We start from the raw sequence: 10,078 nt of genomic DNA on the forward strand, positions 1-10,078 counted from the left end.
TAGAGCCTAACCGGAATCGGTATGAAATACCGCTGGCCGCCTGGCCGACAAAAGCAGAGTTCCCGGCAGCAGAAGCCCGACAGCGCTGGAAATCCTGATCGTCGCTAAGGTAAGTATAAACTAACCTAACCCTCCTTAGGCGTGCCTAACCCTAACCTCCCTCCCAAAGTGCCTAACCCTAATCCCCCTTCTAAGTGCCTAACCCTAACCCCCCCTTCCTCGCTGCCTAAACCCAAGTCCCCCGGGGGGTGCCTAACACTAACCCTCCCTCTCCCTAGCCTAACCCTCCCCCCCCGTGGCTGTCCGCTCGCGGCGCCCGGCATCCCTTTGATCCGGATGCCAGGCGCCTGTCTCCCGGCATCGGGGAAATGACAGGCCTCTAGATATAGACGCCCGGCATTTCACCCTCGCCGGGATATGACAGTCGGGTAGCCGGCTGTCGGTATTAAGGCAGCCGGTTTCCCGATTGTATACCGGCCTAACCCCCCCACACACACACAGTCATTTTTAAATTAACTTTAATGTCAACATAATCAATATTGACATTATGACTGTCGGCTTGTATAAAACACACTAGAATACATTTAAGTAATCAACGTCTCAGAACTTGTATTCATTATTTCGTCAGGATTAGCAAAATGACAAATACAAATTCTGAAACATTGCTTACATAAACGGGTCAGTGTGTTTTATACAAGCCGTCCAGAGTGTCACACACACAAACAGCTGGCTCCAGAGCGCCCTGTGCCGGCACTGCCCCATAACCACATGACGTCATGCTGTCGTGTAGAGGGGCCTGGGCCACCGGCACCTGGAAGTGCAACACTGCCCAGAGCATCCGGAGGAGGCTGCAAAGACAGCAGGGTGTCTGTCTGGGCAGTACTGCAGCAGTGATACTGGCTGCAGGGTGCAAGCACCCTGCTAGCCAGTAACAAAGGCCATAGGGTAGCGATGGTGCTGCAAACAGAGCCCTGCGCTCTGTGCAGCATCACCGGTCGCATACCTGCGGTTATGGCACTGTATGAAGTCAAAACACACCCACAACACAGGCCACACCCCTATGTAAATCACAGCTACACCACACTAGTCACAACCCCACATCACCAGTCACACTGCTGCAGCGCTGGTCACACCCCCTGCAGCAGCACACAATAGGCCCTTCATAACTTTCAGCTCCAGGCCCATGTGGACATTAATCTGGCACTGTCTGTGTGTCTGGTGACCGGCTGTGTGTGTGGCAGCAGGAGAGCCCTCTGTGTGTCTGGGGACCGGCTATGTCTGTGACAGCAGGGGAGCCCTCTGTGTGTCTGGAGACCACTGTGTGTGGGCAGTAGGAGAGTCCTCTGTGTGTCTGGAGACCGCTGTGTGTGTGGCAGCTGGAGAGTCCTCTGTGTGTCTGAGGACCGGCTGTGTGTGTGGCAGCAGGAGAGCCCTCTGTGTGTCTGATGAATGGCTGTGTCTGTGGCAGCAGGAGAGCCCTCTGTGTGTCTAGTGACCGGCTGTGTGTGTGGCAACAGGAGAGCCCTCTGTGTGTTTGGTGACCGGCTGTGTGTGCGGCAACAGGAGAGCCCTCTTTGTGTCTGGTGACAGGCTGTGTGTGTGGCAGCAGGAGAGCCCTCTGTGTGTCTGGTGACCGGCTGTGTCTGTGGCAGCAGGAGAGCCCTCTGTGTGTCTAGTGACCGGCTGTGTGTGTGGCAACAGGAGAGCCCTCTGTGTGTTTGGTGACCGGCTGTGTGTGCGGCAACAGGAGAGCCCTCTGTGTGTCTGGTGACTGGCTGTGACTGTAGCAGCAGGAGAGCCCTCTGTGTGTCTGGGGACTGGCTGTGTGTGCGGCCACAGGAGAGGCCTTTGTGTGCATTGGGACCGGCTATGTGTGCGGCAGCAGAAGAGCCCTCTGTGTGTCTGGTGACCGGCTGTGTGTGCGGCAGCAGGAGAGGCCTCTGTGTGTCTGGTGACCGGCTGTGTGTGCGGCAGCATGAGAGCCGTCTGTGTGTCTGGGGACCGGCTGTGTGTGTGGCAGCAGGAGAGGCCTCTGTGTGTCTGGTGACCGGCTGTGTGTGTGGCAGCAGGAGAGCCCTCTGTGTGTCTGAGGACCGGCTGTGTGTGTGGCGGCAGGAGAGCCCTCTGTGTGTCTGGGGACCGGCTGTGTTTCTGGCAGCAGGAGAGCCCTCTGTGTGTCTGAGGACTGGCTGTGTCTGTAGCAGCAGAGTCCTCTGTGTGTCTGGGGACCGGCTGTGTCTGTGACAGCAGGGGAGCCCTCTGTGTGTCTGGAGACCACTGTGTGTGGGCAGTAGGAGAGTCCTCTGTGTGTCTGGAAACCGCTGTGTGTGTGGCAGCTGGAGAGTCCTCTGTGTGTCTGAGGACCAGCTGTGTCTGTGGCAGCAGGAGAGTCCTCTGTGTGTCTGGTGACCGGCTGTGTGTGCGGCAGCAGGAGAGCCCTCTGTGTGTCTGGGGACCGGCTGTGTCTGTGACAGCAGGGGAGCCCTCTGTGTGTCTGGAGACCACTGTGTGTGGGCAGTAGGAGAGTCCTCTGTGTGTCTGGAGACCGCTGTGTGTGTGGCAGCTGGAGAGTCCTCTGTGTGTCTGGTGACTGGCTGTGTGTGTGGCAGCAGGAGAGCTCTCTGTGTGACTGATGACCGGCTGTGTCTGTGGCAGCAGGAGAGTCCTCTGTGTGTCTGGTGACCGGCTGTGTGTGTGGCAGCAGGAGAGCCCTCTGTGTGTCTGGGGACCGGCTGTGTCTGTGACAGCAGGGGAGCCCTCTGTGTGTCTGGAGACCACTGTGTGTGGGCAGTAGGAGAGTCCTCTGTGTGTCTGGAGACCGCTGTGTGTGTGGCAGCTGGAGAGTCCTCTGTGTGTCTGAGGACCGGCTGTGTGTGTGGCAGCAGGAGAGCCCTCTGTGTGTCTGATGAATGGCTGTGTGTGCAGCAACAGGAGAGCCCTCTGTGTGTTTTTTGACCGGCTGTGTGTGCGGCAATAGGAGAGCCCTCTTTGTGTCTGGTGACCGGCTGTGTGTGTGGCAGCAGGAGAGCCCTCTGTGTGTCTGGTGACAGGCTGTGTCTGTGGCAGCAGGAGAGCCCTCTGTGTGTCTAATGACCGGCTGTGTGTGTGGCAACAGGAGAGCCCTCTGTGTGTTTGGTGACTGGCTGTGTGTGCGGCAACAGGAGAGCCCTCTGTGTGTCTGGCGACTGGCTGTGACTGTAGCAGCAGGAAAGCCCTCTGTGTGTCTGGGGACTGGCTGTGTGTGCGGTAGCAGGAGAGCCCTCTGTGTGTCTGGGGACCGGCTGTGTCTGTGACAGCAGGGGAGCCCTCTGTGTGTCTGGAGACCACTGTGTGTGGGCAGTAGGAGAGTCCTCTGTGTGTCTGGAGACCGCTGTGTGTGTGTGGCAGCTGGAGAGTCCTCTGTGTGTCTGAGTACCGGCTGTGTCTGTGGCAGCAGGAGAGTCCTCTGTGTGTCTGGTGACCGGCTGTGTGTGCGGCAGCAGGAGAGCCCTCTGTGTGTCTGGGGACCGGCTGTGTCTGTGGCATGTTAGATTTACTCAGAAGGCTGATGGCCGCCTGATCTGCGTTCGATGTCTCCGACTTTGTGCATGAGCGGTGAATGTAAGATGCTCCCATTGGGTGTCTCTATGCATCGGGCGGTGAGTGATTCATTAGCATATTTTTGTCATCGCGTTCAGTGAGAAATCACAGCTGTGATGGCATTTGCGTCCATCTCTTAATCAGGCCCATAGACCCTAGTTATAGGGACTAATTCTGAGTTGGACACAAGTGGGAAAGCGGCCTTATCTCATGGATTCCAGCATATGTGCAAACGGAAGATAATGTTGGCTGCACGTGCACCAGATCAGACTTTCCCTAACTGAAGGAGAACCGTAATGCCGATGGATTGATCTGTTTGTTGATGGACTACGCATTTCATGAAGTGGGCATTTCTGGGTGGTAAGTGGGTGCTGATCATGTGATTTCACAGAACAGTAATTCATCTTTGACATGTGATCGTAACATTCAGACTGATGTAGGATACATTTTTCTGAAGGATCTTTTGCACCTAGCAATGGGGCTGATGCAAGACTGGATACTAATGATGGCGACTGCTCCCACAGATGGATGCCCAGTGGGTGGGATACTGTAGGCTTACAATTATATTCTGCACACTTCAGCAGAGTCTATAATTTCCATATGAAAGTAAGTAGAATGCCGCAGGTGCACGAATAGCAGTCGCAGATGCATGCAACCCAGAATCAGTCTCATAGTGAACAGCAGAATATAGACAAACAACAGGAGAAACTATAGACTAATAACATTTGTAAATACATCAATAAACAATAATAAATGCATTTGCGGTTAGAAAGGAAAAAAATGGATTAAACATATGGTCCAAAGATCCTGCTATTCCCGATCAGATGATCCATAGGTTCCCTGGTGCTTAGTAATTCGCCCGTCACTCTGCAGACTAGGCAGCTAAGTATCATCAATCAGACATCACCCTTATCCATGATATGTAGGTTTATTGTCATGTGGAACCCGACGCGTTTCATCCCTTTCTAGTGCTATCAATACTGTTGTGCAGTTTATGGGCCAATGATCTCACGTCTAGTTTTTTAATTAATGTGAAAATGATATATAGAGGGACTCTGGGTGTGCAGCTGTGCACCTTATTATGTTCATAACTGGATGTATTGTACATGCTGTCCAAATTAAGCCCAACAACAGGGCTGTGAGAAATATAAGCTTATTTATATAAAATATACTTCAGCTTCTATATTATAGATAATATTGTTACAATTCAGGTTAAGGGTAAAATGTATTTAACTGTATTGAATGCACTTTAATATACAGGGGGAGATTTATCAAACCTTGGGGAGAGATAAAGTGGAGAGAGGTAAAGTACCAACCAATCAGACTGTGTTTGAAAAATGACAGAAGCTGATTGGTTGGCACTTTATCTCTCTCCAAGGCTTGGTAGAATGATAAATCTCCCCCACAGTATTTTTAAGGCTCTGTTACTGGTCCTCAATGGTTTTCATAATTGCTATGTGTTAGGGTTATAATGGGCATTAACCATGAAACAATTCACTATGCAGTAAGAATAATAATTCATGTCAGTTCCGGGGACAAGCAGCAGAATGTGTCAAATGAAACAAGAAAAACAATTGTTGCTGTGCGTAAACCTTAATTTCCATACTTTCATATTCTATTACATACAGTCCATAACGGGGGGGGGGATAGTGGACACTTGAAGGTTGAAGGACACCTGAAGTTCTTTAAGATGCAGATTTACTTTGTGGAATAGCAGCTGCAGCACTTTTGGAAAGCAGCCAGTTGGGAGCAGCGATCGATTACCCATCAATTATCCTCCTACAGCAGAAGTGTCACCTGATTATGGGACTATTGCTGAACCACAATTCCCATGTGCAATGAGGACATCACTGGGGACAATTAAATCATTTGTGTACAGAATTAGCTGGATTCATAGCAGCTCAAGAACTTTAACACTATTTTTAAATTTGGGGGATACATTACAGATCGCTGCTGCGATTATGCACGCAGATGGCCAATTGTTGCGTTCCGCGCATGCGTATGCATCACAATGAGCATGCGCAAAGGGCTCACTGTGATCACACTAAGCAGACCCATTGCAGAGTGATTGACAGGAGGTGAGCATTGGGGGGCTGACGGCAAAATACAGGTGTTAGCCACTGCGATGCCATATACAGCTTGAGCTCCTACTGCGTGCGACGAGGTTAGCAATATCTGAGTAAGGTCTGACCTTGTGCTAGTGTGTGTGAGGCTGCGATGCTGCTCCATGTTACCGATGGTTTCGCTGTTTTGCTAAGTATTACGGATGTGAGTAAGGGGATGTGGGTGTCCTTATGTTATGCTGCGACAGCATTGCGATTGCAGACATTAGCATATTTTCGCAGTGGACCTGCGTGCATAATCACAGCTAGGATCGCAATAGTGATCCGCAATGAATCAGCCCCTAAATCATCCAGTAATCACAAAATACCCTGGCTGCCAACTTGCAGAATTGGAGATTGCCTGTCTCCGATGCAAAAAGAGAACTAAAACAGGGATATGCTGCAAAGGCGCTTAAAACATCATGAACACCAAAGGGTTAACAAAAATATATCAATTTAATATATTACACATAAACAGAGTTTATGCTCCCGGGAGTAGGAATATCTTAACACATAACAATCAATAAAATCACTACTGTGAGAGCTTAATAACTGATAATGGCTGGTAGCAGAAAGCCTATGTTGGAACTTCAGTAATGCTAATTGCAAAACCTGATAATAAGTATCAGTCTCCAATAGATATTAACTGTCCAGTAATAAAAAATAAGATATAAATTGATCTTCCACAGCAGGTAAGTAAATCACAGGTGGGCTGGAATAATAATCATTAATGGAGAGGAAAGTGATAATGCAGTATATAGGAGTCAATCACTTTGTACTCACTACAATACAGTCCTCTTTGTCAGACTCCGGTCTGATTAATTAGTGTGATATTCCCGCGGATGCTGGGTGCGATGTGGATACCGGGCCCTGGGTAGAGTACTAAGTGAGCCAGCTCCAGCTGACAAATGGCCTCCCGTGTGAGTCCTGGGCCACGCTGGGCCTCCGTGAATAGGGTCTAGCTGGGGGCACTTGCTCCATCAAGCTGACTGAGCAGACACTCTATTGTAGGACAAATGGCAAGTGGGTGCTCCGGAACACAGGCACCTGTAGCTTCGACGCGTTTCCCCGTGGTACACGGCTTTCTCAAGAAGCATATTTTCACAGTGGACCTGCGAGCGTAATCACAGCTATGATCGCAATAGTGATCCGCAATGGATCAGGCCCTAAATCACCCACCTGCATCTTTAAGGAGACTATCCCTCTGACTTGTTACTGTCAGAGTACCAGGGTTTCAGGGGACCAGTCTCCGAATATTCCATGATTCTAAACAGAAATCTATATCAGCTGAAGTATGTTCAGACCGGAAAGACGCCAGATATCCTTATATATGATTTCAAAACAAAACAGTTACAGAAACTTTTACTGCCAGTTGTTGAGTTCAAAATGTGTAGTGGAGACAAAGGGACCAACAGTTCTAAATACACTATGTAGACAAAAGTCATTGGCCACCCCTGCACAAGTGTAATGGTGCGCTCCTACAGCAGACACGTGTAGGTATAAAACGAGTATAGAGATGTTCTCGATAACTCTGTGCTCCCTACATTCTGCAGTTCTATGGAAACAACAAATGTTTTTTATAAGTACGACAATGTCACCTGTCATGTTTCCAGGGCGACGCTAGACTGGTATACAGAAAATTTAATAACCATGATGGACTGGCCAGCTCATAGTTCAGATCTTAACCCCATTGAGAACCTCTGGGATGAATTGGAGCGACGGGTGCGTGCTTCCTCAGTGTCACAGTTGGTCGCTGTACGTAAGGCGGAATGGCAGAACATACCACTTGCTGCTGTCCAGGAACTTGTGGACAGTTTGCCAAGAAGGGCGTCTGCAATGATCACTGCACGTGGTGACCTACACAGTACTGATGCCAATAATATCTCATCGATCTATTTGATCTATTTGCTGTCAGTGTCCAATCACTTTTGTCTACATCGTGTCAGGGGCAAATCTATAATGTGTGCATTCCCATCTCTTAATACTGCATAGTGTAGTACCTGGGGACAGTTTCCTTGTTGCACGGAGGGGGGCAGGTTTCTGCTACTCCCCAACACCACCTCTACCAAGATACAAATCCAAAACGACCAGCAATCTTGTTCCTGTTTAGACTTTGGCCAACTTCTCAAATAAATGTACGGAAGGAAACTCAGAAGACTTACAGGTGACCAGAGAGTGGGGAATGTTGACAGGGAGTTGATAAGCGAATTCTATGGACAAATCTTCAGTAGTGAAAGCATAAATATCAGGCTTCAACTTATAATAATATATCAACTACAATAAAAAAGTGACATTACAGAAAAATACTTTGATGCTATTATGGTTTTGCCATTATTACAGGAATAAATCACGTTTCAATATCAGTTTAAATGTTCATGTTCTCTGTTGAATTATCATTTCCTATCACTCTGAAGCTGCATTAAATTTGATAAATCTCTTCCTTTATATATTTGACAAAAATGGGAAATATACCTCATTACAAATTACATGTATTTCCTCAGTAAACAGCACTTACAGGATGATTCTCCTGCAAATCCACCGCACCGAGTATTGCCGCACAGTCTACACACAAATGAATGTACCTAGCAGTAATAATGTGATAGAACAATGGAGGCAAAGAAATAAATACTATCAATGGATTAAGGAAACATCAGATCACCAGCCTATAATATGGGTAATATCATGTCTGACAGTGTGAAATGTACAATACAGAAGGATGTGCTGGAGAGACAAGGGGGATGTGTTGGAGAGATTAAGGGGATGTGCTGGAGAGACAGAGGGGGATGTGCTGGAGAGACAGAGGGGGATGTGCTGGAGAGACAGAGGGGATGTGCTGGAGAGACAGAGGGGGATGTGCTGGAGAGACCAGGGGGATGTGCTGGAGAGATTAAGGGGTTGTGCTGGAGAGACCAGGGGGATGTGCTGGAGAGACCAGGGGGATGTGCTGGAGAGACTGAGGTGGATGTGCTGGACAGACAGAGGGGGATGTGCTGGAGAGACAGAGGGAAATGTGCTGGAGAGACTGAGGGGGATGTGCTGGAGAGATGCAGGGGCAGGATGATGTTGAGATACACAGGGAGGATGAGGCTGAGAGCCACAGGGGGATGAGACTGAATAGACTATCCAACCGGCCTGTACCTAACAGGAGGGATAGGAGACCCAAAAATATGATTGTGCCGGGCCCCAAAATTTCTATTTCCTGCCCTTCCCTTTTTACAGCACAAACACCCATTTTACTATGAGGCTGACGTTAGCTATTTATTCGTGCTTCTTATTCAGAACATGTTATATTAAAACAATTCAATCGAGTTGAGTCACTAAGTTAATATTTGTATAAACAAAAAAGAGTATACTTTACAGAAATTTAAATTATATTTTGCCTGGCCCAACAAAATTTTGGGCATGAAATAGGTTGGCAAAGCGGGCACAGGCGCCAGATTTTTTCATTTTGAATTAGTAGCTGCAGTTTTGCAATGATTAAAATAACCAAAGTTCGGATAGATCTGAGGGCATATAAACACCTAGGCAGGGATACGTGGAGTTAAGAAATTATGTAGGAAGGTTAGCTTAATGATTGACAGGTTGACACTGAGTATTGATTGGTGAGTGCTGATTTAAGGGGTGTGGTTAGTAGGAGTGTGGGTAGGTTGGTAGAGTTACTCTGCCTCTTTTGAACTTGATCTGCATGCTGTTCGGACGCAGGTTGTATGGTTCTGTGTTTGAAAAGCTTTTGTTTTCCTTACATTCTTATAATTCTTTCCCTCTCTATTCTCGCATCTTATACTTCTTCCTTCTTCTTCCTATCTAACCTCCTATTCCTTTCTTTACCTGTCTAATCTAACTATGTCTCGCCCCCAATGTGCCCGATCTGTCCCCGCCTGGCTGGCTGATGCTGCCGGGCTGGGGCTCATGCCACTGATCCCTCTGCCTGCGCCCAACACTAGTCACCCCCGCCGGTCCTCCCACAGATCTGGAGGTGCCGACGGGGAAGGTGCTCCGCTCAGACCCACGCGCGCCGCTTTTAATCGTCCACTCCACGCTGCTGCCGGCCACCTCGGCTGAGTCCTGCTCTGGGGATTTAATCAGCTGGGGGCCGGAGGAACACAGGCCTCGCGGGCGCTGCTCACGCGGTCACGCGTGACCCACCCGCGGTGCCAGTGATGCAGTGGTCACCCCAGCGGCATCCCACTCCAGGACGCCGGCCAGCCGTGGGACCAAACGCAGGCATAAGGGCTCCGGCTCACTCCATAACGGTGGGGGGCGGAGCCAGCAGCCATCTTCTCAGGCCCAGGGGCGGGGCCAGCAGCCATGTTACAGTGGGGGTGTGACTCAGGGGCAGCATGATCTGCTTGCTGCCATGGGATCCCCCATGGCAGCCCCTGTACCCCCTTTGGTCA

Source organism: Taudactylus pleione, unplaced genomic scaffold (assembly GCF_031769625.1).
Source record: "Taudactylus pleione unplaced genomic scaffold, aTauple2 ptg000337l, whole genome shotgun sequence".
NCBI classification, from domain to species: Eukaryota; Metazoa; Chordata; class Amphibia; order Anura; family Myobatrachidae; genus Taudactylus; species Taudactylus pleione.